General features: G+C 44.9%; 1 protein-coding gene and 1 long non-coding RNA gene across 2 annotated transcripts in view; one reads left to right on the top strand and one right to left on the bottom strand.

The window, feature by feature from the left end:
- The window catches only part of LOC122928602 (tetraspanin-4-like), a 115,759-nt gene that overhangs the window by 78,072 nt on the left and 25,331 nt on the right, over positions 1-12,356 (bottom strand). The window lies entirely within an intron of this gene.
- LOC122928603 overlaps positions 6,181-12,356 on the top strand; it is a 57,103-nt gene continuing 50,927 nt past the window's right edge. The window contains exons 1-2 of the long non-coding RNA XR_006387902.1: positions 6,181-6,239; positions 6,631-6,730. This is a non-coding gene — a long non-coding RNA (uncharacterized LOC122928603). The remainder of the gene's footprint in view (positions 6,240-6,630; positions 6,731-12,356) is intronic.

Raw genomic sequence — 12,356 nt, 5'->3', positions numbered from 1 at the left:
ACTCCGGACAGACAAATGATACATGTTAGGTCATATGTGGCCACTCATGATTCCTGAATAATACACATTAGGTCATATCTGACCACTCACGATTCAGACGTATGGTGTTCGCTGATGGACATTCGCGAGGTTCCCAGATTCCCGGTCATCTGATGTCTAGATCGTGCTGGGGATATGGTCCTTCCGGCTGCTGGTATTCCAGGGTTCAGAAGAAAGGGATGTATTAGGGCACAAAAATGGGAGATCTAGCCCTGCAAAAATAACTATCCCTACCTAAAAGTGGAGATGACCCCCGCCTAAATGCAGAAGTATCACTCCCTAATGGAGCGACCCCACTTATCGACGGCTGTACCCTGGATACTAACCCTAAAAAATTACACCCAATAAGCAGTCCTAAATCCCGACGCGTTTCCTCTGTCACAATAGTGTGACAGATTCATCAGGGGATGAAAACAATGTATGATGGCTTAATAGCCTAGCTAGATGCTGCTGCTGGTCGTGCTAGATAAAACAGACAGTCCAGAACGATGCTGGATACTGCTGCTCTTAAATACCCCATAGTTGGTTAGAAATTTTCTTACCGGTGTGTGTAATTACTGCACACATCGCGGCGTGCGTTCCACATGGCGCTGGTTTCCTCGTGGGTAAATGAGACGCATCGGCGTCATTGGATAGCATACAGGAAGTGTGTCGCTAATTGGCGACGTCACTTCCTGTATGTGAGCCGCATCGTGGAACGCACCTTCTATGGCAATTCAAAGTGCCGGAAGTGAGTCAGTCCTTTTGTGACGATGCTTCCTGTATATGGGACGCATGTGGAACGTATCTCCGTCTATCTGGATCCACAAGACACTGCACTTCCTGTATTTGATACGCATATGGAGCGCACTTTTGATTTATATGTATAAGGAACGCTGTCAGGCACAGTGAAGCATTGTCTCTAGATTTATAATTTAATATGGGACGCCGCAATTAGAGATATAATTGACTTATTTGGAGATATAATTGGATAGATCTCAGTTAAATATGTATATTGGTATTTAAATATAAAACATTTACCATTTAACCAACTATCGTCATTCCTGGGGATCAATATAATTAGAAAACAGGGGTGACCATATCTAAAAATATACAGGCGGGCAAGGTGATTCAAGGAAATGATGTCTGCATATTCATTTAGCAGTCATCATTTAAAGATACCCTATATCACCCTATGATAGGTTGTGTTAGACCTCTTGCGGTCAGATATCACTTATTTTCTAACGGATACGTTTTCACATACACAGAGGTCTTACAGGTCACTTTTTTTGACAGGCAATAACAGTATATAGTCAAATGAAACATCCAAAGGAGAGGATCTCATTGAGGCCCAGTGGGCTCACAGTTTTTAGTCTGTGGGTCCACTCCGCCTCCTTTTGTAGGATCCTCCTATCCAGGTCTCCACCTCGAGGGGAAGGGCGTACCACCTCCACCACGCAGAAGTTGATAACCTTATCTTTATTGTCATGAAAAATTCTGACGTGTCTGGCAATGGCTGTATCTTTTTTGTTCCTAATGTCCCCCAAATGGTCCCCAACCCTTCTCCTCAGTTCTCTTTTAGTTTTTCCTACATACTGTAATCCGCAGATACAGTTGATCAGGTAAACCAGTCCTGAGGTTTTGCAGTTTGCGAAGTCCCTATTTGTATACATCTTGTTGGTGATGTTACTTTTAAAGTTTTTTGTTTGATGTATAAATGGACAGGCTACGCATGTACCGCAACGAAATGTGCCAAGAGGTCTTCTGTCCAGCCAGGTACCTGGTTTAGGGATAGGAGTATAGTGGCTGTGAATAAATCTATCCCCAAGAGATCTTCCTTTTCTATATGTAATGGCTGGGTAACAGGGGAGCATGTCTCTTATATCAATATCCAAACGAAGCATTTCCCAGTATCTTTTTAGAATTTCCCTGACCTCTTTGTTACAATCATCATAAGTTCCTATTATGCGAAAAAACGATTCTGTCTCTTTTCCTTTCTGACCTTTCCTAGGATTAAGTAAATCTATTCTAGTGGCCTTCTCTGCTGACCTAAAAGCTTTATGTAGTGGTTCATCTGGGTAACCTCTTTCATTAAATCTGGTTTTTAGATCCTTAGCTTGATGGTAAAAGTCATTTTTGGAACTACAGTTCCTCCGGATCCTCAAATATTGACCTTTAGGTATACCACACTTTAAGTTGTAAGAGTGGTGGCTCTCCCATCTCAGTAAACTATTTGTGGCCGGTTCACTTCTTATGAGCTTTGTCCTACGACACAATTATTTTTTATTTGATTCGAAGTTCTTCCACCAGCTCAGGGGCACAGCTATGGGGAGCGCTTGCGCCCCCACTTATGCTAATTTGTTCCTGGGCTGGTGGGAGGATACGGTGGTATTCACCGAAGGGAGCGTTTGGACACCCAGGATAGCCTTCTGGGGCCGCTATATTGATGACATCCTCATTTTGTGGAGCGGCCCCAGAGGGTCATTCTCGGATTTTGTAACCGATCTGAATAAAAATCAGATCGGTATGCATTTCACATCGGAGATAAATGAGAAGGGTCTCGCCTTTCTGGATCTGTACATCTCACTAGACAATGGCAATATCAGTACAAAAACTTACAGAAAACCTACGGCCACAAATAGTTTACTGAGATGGGAGAGCCACCACCCTTACAACTTAAAGTGTGGTATACCTAAAGGTCAATATTTGAGGATCCGGAGGAACTGTAGTTCCAAAAATGACTTTTACCATCAAGCTAAGGATCTAAAAACCAGATTTAATGAAAGAGGCTACCCAGATGAACCACTACATAAAGCTTTTAGGTCAGCAGAGAAGGCCACTAGAATAGATTTACTTAATCCTAGGAAAGGTCAGAAAGGAAAAGAGACAGAATCGTTTTTTCGCATAATAGGAACTTATGATGATTGTAACAAAGAGGTCAGGGAAATTCTAAAAAGATACTGGGAAATGCTTCGTTTGGATATTGATATAAGAGACATGCTCCCCTGTTACCCAGCCATTACATATAGAAAAGGAAGATCTCTTGGGGATAGATTTATTCACAGCCACTATACTCCTATCCCTAAACCAGGTACCTGGCTGGACAGAAGACCTCTTGGCACATTTCGTTGCGGTACATGCGTAGTAGGGCTGTCGAATATAATCGATGCAGCGATGCATCGCGATTCGACCCCCGGCGATTCTGCATCGATGCGGTTGCTTTAAATAATCGATGCATGTTAATGACGTTAGCGACGCGTCCGCCGTGCAGCCGAGTCGGAAAAAAGTTTTTGGGCGCCTTCTTTCCCGCCTCCCGCTGACGTGTCAGAGGGGGTGGCCACAACATTGAGTGAGCCGGGTCTGACTGAGTGAGGAGGAGCCGGAGGCGTGGTTTCCGCGCATCTCCGGCTCCCAGTCAGACACTCAGAAGCAGGCGGCAGTGCGGACGTGCGGTGGCTGGCGGCGAGGTGAGTTATCTACCTCCAAAGCGCCTGCCACCTACACAGCATATACACCTACCGCCTGCCACCTACACAGCTCATATTGCCGCTTCTCATACCTTTGCCGCCCGCGCCATGTTTCTTCTTTATTTTTCCGGTTGTGTATCTTCTTATTCTTCCCCTCCGTCTACAGTGGACGGAACTTTAGGTTCCGGGTCTATGAAAGGCGGTCAAACAGCGGCCCCTAGTGGCCAGTCTGGGAATGTCTACATTTATCTCACACTATTCAGGAGATTGCTCCCAGCAGGAGGTGATCCACACTGACAACTCTCAGCTAAGGGCAGGGATCTGAAACTGCTGGGGTGTCAGATTTACTGACAGTTACTGATCCTGCACCATCAGAGCCCCTTCACACGTGTATCAGTCCCTACTGAGAGGATGGTGATTGTGGATACACAGGATCTATCAACCTGAAACCTCCAGGACTAAGGCTACTTTCACACTAGCGCTTGATCGGATCCGTTCTGAACGGATCCGATCATATTAATGCAGACGGAGGCTCCGTTCAGTACGGTTCCGTCTGCATTAATAACTTAGAAAATTTTCTAAGTGCGCAAGATGCCTGAGCGGATCCGTCCAGACTTTCAATGTAAAGTCAATGGGGGACGGATCCGCTTGAAGATTGAGCCATATGGTGACATCTTCAAGCGGATCCGTTCCCATTGACTTACATTGTAAGTCTGGACGGATCCGCTCGCCTCCGCACGGCCAGGCGGACACCCGAACGCTGCAAGCAGCGTTCAGCTGTCCGCCTGTCCGTGCGGAGGCGAGCGGAGCGGAGGCTGAACGCCGCCAGACTGATGCAGTCTGAGCGGATCCGCTCCATTCAGACTGCATCAGGGCTGGACGGAGGCGTTCGGGTCCGCTCGTGAGCCCCTTCAAACGGAGCTCACGAACGGACCGACGAACGCTAGTGTGAAACTAGCCTAATACTGATGGTCTCTCAGGTTCTTTCACACTTGCGTTTTTCTTTTCCGGCGCTGAGTTCCGTCCTAGGAGCTCAATACCGGAAAAGAACTGACCAGTTTTATCCTAATGCATTCTGAATGGAGAGCAATCCGTTCAGGAGGCATCAGTTCAGTCCCTCTTACGTTTTTTGACCGGAGAGAATACCGCAGCATGCAGCAGTTTTCTCTCCGGCCAAAAATCCTGAACACTTGCCGGATCCAGCTTTAAACTTATATTGAAATGTATTAGTGCCAGATCCGGCATTAAAATTGCTGCATTGACGGATCCGTTCTTCCGATCTGCGCAGACCTTTAAATCTGTGAAAAAAATAAACACCGGATCCGTTTTTCCAGATGACACCGGAGAGACAGATCCGGTATTTCAATGCATTTGTCAGACGGATCCGCCTGACAATAGATACAAATAAATATTTTTGTGCAATTTCTGACTGATTGAATTAATTTTTTGATGTAAAATTGAAAAACAAGGGGACTTGGGTAATAATCTTGATGCATCGTGATGCATCGCCGAATCGAATCGAATCGTGGACTTGATAATCGTAATCGCATCGAATCGTGAGACGAGTGAAGATGCGCAGCCCTAATGCGTAGCCTGTCCATTTATACATCAAACAAAAAATTTAAAAGTAACATCACCAACAAGATGTATACAAATAGGGACTTCGCAAACTGCAAAACCTCAGGACTGGTTTACCTGATCAACTGTATCTGCGGATTACAGTATATAGGAAAAACTAAAAGAGAACTGAGGAGAAGGGTTGGGGACCATTTGGGGGACATTAGGAACAAAAAAGATACAGCCATTGCCAGACACGTCAGAATTTTTCATGACAATAAAGATAAGGTTATCAACTTCTGCGTGGTGGAGGTGGTACGCCCTTCCCCTCGAGGTGGAGACCTGGATAGCAGGATCCTACAAAAGGAGGCGGAGTGGACCCACAGACTAAAAACTGTGAGCCCACTGGGCCTCAATGAGATCCTCTCCTTTGGATGTTTCATTTGACTATATACTGTTATTGCCTGTCAAAATAAGTGACCTGTAAGACCTCTGTGTATATGAAAACGTATCCGTTAGAAAATAAGTGATATCTGACCGCAAGAGGTCTAACACAACCTATCATAGGGTGATATAGGGTATCTTTGAATGATGACTGCTAAATGAATATGCAGACATCATTTCCTTGAATCACCTTGCCCGCCTGTATATTTTTAGATATGGTCACCCCTGTTTTCTAATTATATTGATCCCCAGGAATGACGATAGTTGGTTAAATGGTAAATGTTTTATATTTAAATACCAATATACATATTTAACTGAGATCTATCCAATTATATCTCCAAATAAGTCAATTATATCTCTAATTGCGGCGTTCCATATTAAATTATAAATCTAGAGACAATGCTTCACTGTGCCTGACAGCGTTCCTTATACATATAAATCAAAAGTGCGCTCCATATGCGTATCAAATACAGGAAGTGCAGTGTCTTGTGGATCCAGATAGACGGAGATACGTTCCACATGCGTCCCATATACAGGAAGCATCGTCACAAAAGGACTGACTCACTTCCGGCACTTTGAATTGCCATAGAAGGTGCGTTCCACGATGCGGCTCACATACAGGAAGTGACGTCGCCAATTAGCGACACACTTCCTGTATGCTATCCAATGACGCCGATGCGTCTCATTTACCCACGAGGAAACCAGCGCCATGTGGAACGCACGCCGCGATGTGTGCAGTAATTACACACACCGGTAAGAACATTTCTAACCAACTATGGGGTATTTAAGAGCAGCAGTATCCAGCATCGTTCTGGACTGTCTGTTTTATCTAGCACGACCAGCAGCAGCATCTAGCTAGGCTATTAAGCCATCATACATTGTTTTCATCCCCTGATGAACCTGTCACACTATTGTGACAGAGGAAACGCGTCGGGATTTAGGACTGCTTATTGGGTGTAATTTTTTAGGGTTAGTATCCAGGGTACAGCCATCGATAAGTGGGGTCGCTCCATTAGGGAGTGATACTTCTGCATTTAGGCGGGGGTCATCTCCACTTTTAGGTAGGGATAGTTATTTTTGCAGGGCTAGATCTCCCATTTTTGTGCCCTAATACATCCCTTTCTTCTGAACCCTGGAATACCAGCAGCCGGAAGGACCATATCCCCAGCACGATCTAGACATCAGATGACCGGGAATCTGGGAACCTCGCGAATGTCCATCAGCGAACACCATACGTCTGAATCGTGAGTGGTCAGATATGACCTAATGTGTATTATTCATGAATCATGAGTGGCCACATATGACCTAATGTGTATCATTTGTCTGTCCGGAGTACTGCATACCCTATCTATACTTCGCTAGATTTATTTGCAGCTATCTAAAATAACATTTGTTTTTGTGGGAATTATTTTAGCTAATATCGTTATATAAAAGTTACGTTTTAAAGTAGGTTTAATACTCCAGTGATTTCTCACCTTATTTTTATGAATGACAGGTTAGTAATAGCGTTTTTTAGGCAAAATGACCCTACAGATTACATTTATAAGACCACATTAGGAATCAGTAAAGCTCCCTGAACATATCCATATTTTTATCTGGAGGGGGTTAAACTGGTGACAGAATCCCTTTAACGGGGTTTTCTGAGATTTTGATACTGATGATCTATCCTCTGGATAGGTCATCAGTATCTGATCGCTGGGGGTCCGACACCCAAGACCCCTGCTGATTAGCTGTCAGCGGCTTTCGCCAGCTTCTCCTAGGCTGTGTGATGTGACGTTCATCAATCACATGGCCTAGGTACATCTCATTGAAGTGAATGGGCTGAGCGCAATACCAAGCACAGCCACTATATAATGTACGGCGCTGTGCTTGGTCAGCTGTGAGATGGCTGTGACACTCACAGAAGCACCGGTGCCTTCTTAAACAGATGATCTGCAGGGTCTGGGATGTCGGACCCCCACCAATCAGATACTGATGACCTATCCTGAGGATATCAAAATCTTGGAAAGCCCTTTTAAAAATCAGGGTTGGACTGGCCAAGCAGAGTACCAGGAGGACTTTCGGTGGACCCAGGCTCTGAAAGCACAATCCAGCCCAGCGTTCTGGTTCAGCCGCAAGCACTGCTGTCTGTCTGGAGACTAGTATGCCTTCTTTTTGGCTTTGTTATTGCAATCCAACCAATTCACCACAGTGCTAATTAACTGGACTGTCCAAGTGCAAACCAAAGTGGCAGCCACTAAAAAATCTGTATCGCAGCCCCCATGAAAATCTGCATATAGGGAACACTGCACGTGTTACAATGGGCCCCTCAGCATCCAGGAGCGAAGATATCACAAACTACCTCCCTGGTGGCAGCTATGACAACTTCATTTGTTGTTCATGTGTGCAACCATGCACATCAGCAGGTGAGGGCACCTTTGTGTGTGTGTGTATGCCAGCAGAGGGTGCGATGTCCACAGAGGCAGGAGAGTGGTCAAAAAAAGCAGTTTTGTACTGACTGGAATACTGCTAGCAGCTAGAGCATATTTTGGCAAGTGTAGAATAGACAAGCCATCCCACCCGTTTCTTAAGGGATGGCCCTCTGGACTTGGTGAGTGCATCAAGGCCCCCTGGCCCTACAGGGTGGTACTGGTCCACCAGAATACCAGATGATCCTGTGTAGGCCTAAGCACTGATGCCATAATAAGCCCCAAGGATCCTAGAGAAAAAAAATTGGACTACCTTTGGAGCCAATCAGTTGCTACCAGGGTCTGTTTCTTTGATTTAAAACCGATTAAACTTTATTGATTATATAGGGGTTGCCTTCAAGAGTCATTTTCTCTGGTAGGCCTCAAGGAACGCCATTCTGACACTAATAATGGAGGGGGCGGTATTGCATTGGTCAAAGCTTCAAACCAAGGAACATAAGACCTGGAATTAGATAAAACAAGAAGCAAACATTTCCCTGTTGGTGATTATCCAGTGATGTGTGCAAGAACCTGAAATGCAGTAATCTGCTAACGATTCCCGAGAATCGGCTTTAGCTTGGCGCATGTAGACCCGCCTTAAGGATCGCTGGGCTGCATGAATGAAGGTAACAACGCAAGAGAGAGTGCTTACTGCAGAGAAAAGAAAAGGATAACATGCTACAAAGATAGCTGCCAATCTGGAAACTCAAGAAGACACTGGACCAGTAAATACTGCTGGAAACTGAAGTGTTAAGTGAGAATCCTGAATTCCTTATCATTTTAGCTAAAAAACAAACACTGGAATGCTTATTTAAGGACTTTTCCAGCACTTGGACTTACATGGCCCGATTGTCAGACAGATTATCGTTAACAAACTTTCCCGCGAACAGTCCTGTTGTTCGTGCAGGTACCTAAATTATAGTTTCTGGGCAGCAGATTGTGCGGTCTTAACAGTGATCTGCTGCCCAGAAACAATGATTCTGTATGATTCGCTATAGCAATCCCTCGTCCTCATACTGTGGAGGAGATCGGTGCATGTAAATGGAGCAGTCTCCTTCACTGAACGAGCAGCTGATTGTCAGGAAGGAACGCTCCATCGCTCCGTCTAAACCTGCCTTTAGATAGTGATGCCTTTATTCCTTAGGATATCAGATCGGTTGGGGAATCTGAATATCCCATCAGCTGTTTCAGACAACTGCCAGCACCAGAAACCATGCAGTGGATGGAGCTGGAAGCAGAACTCTCCATCCATTGTATAGTGGCCATGCCGCGGTGCTGAAGCTATGAATAGTAGCTGAGCGGCAGTACACTGATGTTGGAAACGACACAGTGGATGGAACCTGCTGCTTACAACTTTGTCCACTGTATAGTTTCCGAAACAGGGTTGTTGGACCCCTCCCTGATCTGATATCGATGACCTGTCCGGAGGACAAATATTATTCATCTAGTTTTCCTTTGAGCACTGATAATTTTATGCATTACAAACTATAACTCAGCCGCAGGGAACTGCTGGAGAATAAAGAAGAAGATATGACGACAAGGAAGGAAAGTAGTAAGTATGGAAGTATGAGTCATCCGTAAATTCACACACACCGCCGCCAGTCTCGTATTGTTCAGCCCGAAACTGCTCTGTGGAACAATGGATAAAAAGAACAAGGAAAGAACGGGAGTTTCCTACTGACCATTGAGGATTACTCATTTATAAAAATAACTGCACCCTCATGACTAAAACTGTAAGAGACTTAAAAGTCACAGGTTGACACTAAAAGACACATTTACAGTGGGAGTAGTGGGGTGCACACTTGACAACAGACCTGATTTTTGCGGGACTGTCCTGCAAGTTAAATCACAAGGAGCAGAGTTAGGCAAATCTCTCCCTAAAGGAGTGCTTCTGTATAATTCCTTATGTTTCATAGGAAAATCGCTGTGACAGGCTTCAGATCCTTCAGAGGGCTCGAGGCCACCAAAGCAGCCGAATGGCTCCCTTGATCTCAGTGCGGGGAAGCCGTTCAGGCCCTGGAAACGCAGCACTCTAGGGTAAAGACCTGTCAGATATCATGGTAGCAATTGACTATACACAACTAAACCCAGTAAGCACGAATCTCCTACACAGCATCTGCCGTACGTGTACGGCGGATGTCGGGTCTTTGAAGACGGAGCAGAGCTAGGGTCATAGCTAGTGGGTGCCTGCTGTTTCAAACAGAGGACACCCGTGGCTAATGTCCGCGATCGGCAGTAATGCCCCTCAAATGCACATTTGACCACGGCATCTGAGAAGCCGGAAAGCTGGAAGCACGCGCATCACGGGCAGCAACTCCTCCCCCCGGTGGAGATCGGGGAAGGCATTCCATGTCAGTAACGAGCCTGAGCTTGTACTAAGCTTCTTATCATTACATTAAGGCTCCATTCAGACGTCCGTATGAATAGTCTGGATCCTTTCCGCATTCATTTTCAATGGGGCTGGAAAAGATGTGGACAGCACACAGTGTGCTGTCCCAATCAGCACTTCCGTTGCATGGCCCCGAACTTCCGATCTGCGGCTCCACCAAAAAATAGAACATGTCCTATTCTTGTCCGCAATAGCGGACAAGAATAGGCATTTTCTATTATAGTGCCGGCCATGTGCACGTGGACGGTGTCAGTGTTTTGCATATCCGCAAAACACTCACGGATGTGTGAATGGACCCTAATACGATAAACTACAAGTCGCAAAAAATTTGCCCTCACACATACAGTATCTCTGTAGACATAACTATAAAAAAGTTATGGAGGTCAGAATATGGCAATGAAAAGAAAAAAATAATCTATTAATCTTATTTAAATTATATTTTTTTGTATTAAAACGCAAGAAAAACTATTTATATGTGATATCGCCGTAATCATACTGACCTGGAGAATGAAAAGCACAAGTTAGTTTTACCGTATAGCGAACACTGTAGAAAAAATAAAATAAAACTGTGGCGGAATTCTTTTTTTTTTCTAATGCTACCCCATTTTTAATTTTTTCCAGCTTCCCACTACAATCTATGCAATATTAAAGGGATTCTGTCGCCAGGATTTACCCTACAGAGAAATTCATATGTGCCCATCAGTCTCCTTGTTTTGTATTAAATGATCCCACTCTTACTGCTCTGTGTGTCTTTTATTCGTCAAAAAAGCAAAGTACCGCGCAGGGAAGATGCAACATAAGGCTGGTCCTAGCAGCCTCCACGGGTGAAATGTAAATGAGTGCATGTGCATGGCTTTTTCCATCGATGAGTTTGAATTGAATAATCCAAGCCTTTTTCCGTTCTTAGTTGCATACACCAGTAATAGTGGTACGCTATAAAGGGACTGGCATGGAAAAAACCTGCCTCCAAATAATTGACACACATCTATGTAGCTCCATTGTGGACTCAGGGGTGCACCACCAATGAGGCCAGCTGAGGCAGCACCTGGTAGGAGCAAGAGGGGGACAGCGGAAGGGCCATGGGCAATGAGCATTTTCATTGTGGCAAAGGGGTTAGGTTAAGAAATTGGCATGGGGGGGACTATATTAAGGAAGTCTATGACAAGCAACATCATAGACACTGCCTTTGCAGGAAGTGGCAGGAACTTCAAGCAAGTTCCTTGTGCAGGACACCGATAGGGAATCGGCTTCCAGCAATTCCAATAATTATTATATTATCATAAGAAGGAAATACTTACAAATGCTTGAAATTCCATAATAAATTATAAACCAGCATTTTCCTTTAAATTATTTCCCCCAGCAGATGAGTGCACCAGTATTTCGCTCTGTCCTAGAAGCTGAATCATTGGAATAATTTGCTGTAAAGACAACACAGAACATACAACTGTTCTCCATGTACGTGCTTAGAATATGGATATGTTATCAGCCAAGCATCCCACTGGAACAAGAACCAGAGCCACTGGCCAACCAGAGGCAGAAAAAAAATCTTTCCCCCGAACAACTGCTGACACCTACAAGCAGAGATTATGGTAGAACAATGGCGTTGTGACATGACAGACTGCAGTCACTTCCCAAGCCAGAGCAGCGCTTCCTGCGCTGCGCATATTTTCCCGGCCTATCCCCCTGTCAGCTGTTTAGGGCTAACCCTGAGAGCAGGGAGGGGCGGCTGGGAGCGATGTTATCTGTGCCAATGCAGGCTGGCGCTCTGTCAGTAGTAACTTGGAAAGACAAAAACCATTTCCATTCAGATGTGGATTATGGGATTAGTAGCAGTGCCTGCAACCGCTGTAATATATGTTATATTAATGTCCATAAATCCAAGCCTGCAGGATCTAGGTCTTTACTTCTGAGTGACATTCACGCTAACAGGATTTACAGAGCAGAACCCACAGCAATCCTACGTATTCGGAAAGCAGCTCACAGAGGTGTAGATGTAGTAGAGCCAGGTGTGCTAGTTCACTGTTTGTAGCTGTG

The sequence above is a fragment of the Bufo gargarizans genome, chromosome 2 (genome assembly GCF_014858855.1).
Source record: "Bufo gargarizans isolate SCDJY-AF-19 chromosome 2, ASM1485885v1, whole genome shotgun sequence".
Classification (NCBI taxonomy): Eukaryota; Metazoa; Chordata; class Amphibia; order Anura; family Bufonidae; genus Bufo; species Bufo gargarizans.
This window is presented reverse-complemented; position numbering and strand designations above follow the sequence as displayed.